A 4,866-nucleotide genomic window follows, 5' to 3' on the forward strand; every position below is an offset into this window, starting at 1 on the left:
ATAGACTGAGGTGCGGCCTTTCATTTGTTAAGCTTTGACTTGATGTTGAGAGACAGCGTCATGCTGAAGGGGGAAAATATAAAAAATATCCAGAAAGCTAAACGGGTGGATTGCCCCTGTCCCAGAGGATGACTCCAAAGCTTGTTGTAATACACAAATCTCAACGCAACCTCATGATTTTAAAGAACATAGTGCCACAAAAAAATAGGTCGTGTTCCATGAAATGAATCTGGTGCTGCTCAGAACGTACATAGACATTTTTGGAGGCAGGTGCTCAAGCCAAAAAAAAAGGACATCTACCATAAATATATTTCTAAAATTATAATTTAAGAAGTTTAGATATTTATGCTTTCATAGCCTTGCTTTGCTTGGCATTATGCTGCAAAATTTGTGAATGAAATAAATCAATGTGCTGTGGTTGTAATCAAGAGATTCACTGAATCAGCTGAGAACAGACTGCACAATAGTTACCTGCGTCGAGGAATTACTATTACTATGAGTTTTTACACGAATAATAAACCATTAACCAATATCAATATAACTCATGTAGCTCATCTTAAGACCTCCCTTTCATTTCAAATCACAAACCTACTTTAGGTAGTTAATGTTAACAATGGAAGAATGATTATGCTGATAAAATAAAAAAATACAGGTAGTTAACTTTTTCCTATTTATTCATTGTGTTTTGTTTGCTGCTCTATATCATAGAACATTATATTCAGCCTTCTATATAAATTAGACTGTAATGTACAAAACATGTAGGCCAGAGGTGTCCAGTGTCGGACTTCGAGGGCCGGTGTCCTGGCAGCAGTTGATGCAGTTTGCCCTCCAGTGCTCAGCACCACATGGGGGCTACGTGTAGGAGCAAAAGGGAGAGGCAAGGCAGGGGCCTGTGCTTGTGTGACTGAGAATTCCACTCTTTCTGTGTAAGACAGGAATCTGACACCTGAGGGTAGGCTACTTCTAGGCTTGTTTGCATACTAAACAGTGATTGGGTGTTAACTGGAGGGCCAGGATGGCGGGGTCTCTGCTGACTCCAGATAGACGATCACAGGCTGCCCAGAAGTACGGAGCCCCAAAAGTGTCAGGCTCCATAAAGAAGTGACAGCACGGGGCAGAGGCACTACAAAGAGGACAAAAAACCCTCTGGCTTTCAGCAGATTTGATTTAGGGGGGCCTTGCCCCCTCTTGTCCATGTGTATAGCTGGCCCCAGTTCAAACTGAAATTTTATGATTGTAAAGTTTGCATTTTTAAAAACGTTAAGATTATCATGCAGTATCTCCATTAATTCTGTCACAAATTTAAAGGTAAATTTTAAGTTTTCATTTAAATGAAGTGATACATAGTTTGTTCATGTTATGTTGAGAAACCTTCAAACATTTGGTCTGTGATGTTGCTTAACTAGACTCGGTGTGTGTCTGAATAAGACTTTGTTTTCATGTGTTTAAATGAGAATATTTTCAATTAAATTACTTTGTTGTTGTTGTTTTAATAATGTTTATATATGATTTATCTTTCAATGTCCGAGCATAGTTGGCCAAAGGACTTAGAAAATAATAATCTTGAATGTAGTAAAAACCTGTTATATCTTCATCTTAAAGTAAAAACTATACAACCATCTATTTGTGTCCCTTATTTAACACTGCCAAGACCCACTATATCTAACACAGGCTACTTTAATAGGTACATCTGCTCAGCTGCTTAATAACCCTAAACAGAAAATCACATGGCAACAGCTTAATGCCTCAATGTGACGAAGATGACTTTCTGAAGTTCAACCTGAGCATCAGAATGAGGAAGAAAAGGGGTTTAAGTGACTTTTGACATGGTGTGGTCGTGGGTGCCAGCTCTACTGGGATTTTCACACAATCATTTCTCAGGTTTACAGAGAAATATACAGTGAGTAGAATCTCTGTAGAGAAAAAATGCCTTGTTGTCTGAGGTTAAAACAGAATTATGTTTTGAGGCCATAGAATTGCAATTGCATAAACAACCATGCATTACAGCCAAAGTATTGCAGCAACCCAAAAGGGCGCTCCTGAGAGACACTGTAGTGTTATGAGGTTTAGGTTATAATTGGACTGTTCTTTTGTTCACCATTTTTCAGTTTAACCTGTCATTCCTTTTCCTATCTGTTTATTGGTGTCGGGTGCTGGAGAGGTGGTGTAAAAGACAATTCTGCTCCATGAGTTAAGTGTCTGTTCGGTTTAGTCACGTGCTCTTTCTGTTCTCTAAGTGAACAAAAATGGCTACCAGCAGCTCTGATGTAACAGCTGTAGAGCAAACTAAGCTAAAGTGTGTCCTTACACAGTTTCACCCATATGACTCGTTTCAATATGCAGAATATAAATACAGAACACATGAAACATAAAGCACAGGACCACAGTAGCTGTTTTTCCCACTAGGAGAGACTCAGGCTATAATTTTCACATACTTACCAAAAACAGATTGTAAAATATTTGCCACAGCATGAGAGCAAAAATCCATCCTGCTTTGTATTAGATTTCATGATATTATATTAATGTGAATCAAAATCTCAGAAATGTTTCTGATGCTTTGTTAAATCTATGCCATGAAGAATTGCAGCAGTTCTGAAAGCAAAAATATGTTTAATACAGCACTAGAAAGCCATACCTATAATTAGCCAGTAAGTTTATGTCGCTGTGCTAAATGGAGCTGAGGTGTAAATAATGACTGACACATTCATCGGAAGATGTTTGAGTATTTATTCTAATGTCATCATCTATACTTCAGGTTCCAGTAGATCATCACTGTAAAATGATCTAACTACTCACTATTTTAACCATTTATCTTGTTGACTCCAGTATGAACAAGTGTGCATTTCTTTCTACAGTCATAACCATTTTATATATTTAAGATTAATTTTGTTGAACTAAGACGTTTGTTTCTGAGATAGCCCCGTCTCAAAAGATAAGTAATGTAAAAGGAGTATCAGTTTTGAGAGAGAAATAAAATAATTTTCTTAATTAATGTTTTATTCAACATGTGAATAATTATTTATACCATTGTCCAACACAGTAGGAAAACCATTAATGGCATTAAAGCCATCGGGCCCTTGTTTAATTATTGAGGAGATTTATGGATATTTCTATCGGTATTTTACTGATTTATTTTTTGTATTTAGCTCCAAGTCTTTGAGATTCTAAGGTCTCCTTACTAGCACCCTTACCTTTAGCTTTTTGTACAGATTCTCTATCAGATTCAGATCATGGCTCTGGTTTGGCTTCACCTCCAAATATTAATGTTACCTCTAGTCAGAAGAAACATGCTGGTAAATAAAAGATTACTTTAAACCTAAATAATCTGGGGCTTAACTGTAGCTACAGCAGCTGCAGAGTTTGTAGGATCTATGGACATATATGAAATCTTTGTTAGAAAAATGACTGGTTAAGGTAAACCAGTTATTTCAGCTTTTCATTTTCATTTTTCAGCTTTTCAAATTCCTTTAATAGGAATCTGCAACATTATGACAGACAAAACCTTTTAGTCTCTTGCTCTATACCATTTCATACCATAGTCTCGCAATGAATACGTAACCATGAAACTGCTGCCTTGTTTTGACTATCTTACACTTGTTCTACAATCCCATGCTATGTGTTGCTGTTCTTCTACTGTTTCACCATTCTTTTGCACCGCCAGGTGACAAACTCACTCACATACACCTGCTCAACACAAATACTTCTACACATACGCTCACCCACATGCACACACACATCGACACACAAATAATCCAAATGGTTGAAGGTCATACAAACACAGGTTACTATTTTAGCAATGTGGTCTGCCTGCATTGCTGCTGGAGGAAGTCTTGAGTAAATAAAGTCAAATACATAATTAGGATTTTATCTTGAGCAAATTTGCCCTGGCACATTTAAGCAACCAGCTTCTCTGTACGGCATGTCTGAAATGCCAAGACAGGACATGTGAAAACATATGAAACAGGACTACCTCCTGATGTGGATCAGAGGCAGAACATTGGTGGGCCATTTTCAACCCCCATCCCATGTCAGGACCTTTCAGTTGAGCAACAAGAATAATAACCATGTGTAGATCACTGAATAAATGTGAAAGTGGCTAAAGAAGTGATTTAATTATTTACATAGTAATATAAGCTTTGCATAGTGTTAGGGTTTGAAAACTTTTGTATTGTTTATCACTCATGTCTGCTCTAAGTGCTTTTCCCTCCTACATGCCACAGAAAGTGATAAAGGTCAGACGAGTGAGTTATGCTTTTATCAGCAACATCTAGGGACTGGTACCGAGTCCTCACTCCCTCTTTGTTTAAAATCAAGACACATGAACCCTAACCTTTCTGACCCCCCACACACACACACACAGTTGTTGAACTGTGTGTGAACCAGCATGTATAAATAAAGAGAGAGGGGTGCCAACACTTTTGTAGTCTGCACTGCAGAGTGTGAACTACCCTTGCTGCAAGTAAATCTGACTCTGCATCGTTCTTGCCTCTGAGTTGACTAATTAATACCTAACATTAACTTGGTCCTTCGAGTGGATAGATTTCAATAACCTTACTTTGCATAGGAAAGCATACTATAAATTCTATGATGTTTAAATTCTTCCCACAGCCAATATCTGAACAGAAACTGGCACACAAGACTCTGATAGGACAGACTGCTTCCATTTAGAAGACTTCAATCATTCACACTGTCTGTAGATCATATTACTTGTTCCAGAAGTTCTATGCTGTTAATGCTGCACCCATATTCAGTACACTAAACAGGTCATCTGCTTACACATACATATGATCTTGAACGACATCTCAATTCTAATCCAAATCATGTTGTCCTGCCATTTGCTGCTATAACATCTTAAATTGCTCTTGG

This window comes from Girardinichthys multiradiatus, chromosome Y (genome assembly GCF_021462225.1).
Source record: "Girardinichthys multiradiatus isolate DD_20200921_A chromosome Y, DD_fGirMul_XY1, whole genome shotgun sequence".
Lineage (NCBI taxonomy): Eukaryota > Metazoa > Chordata > Actinopteri > Cyprinodontiformes > Goodeidae > Girardinichthys > Girardinichthys multiradiatus.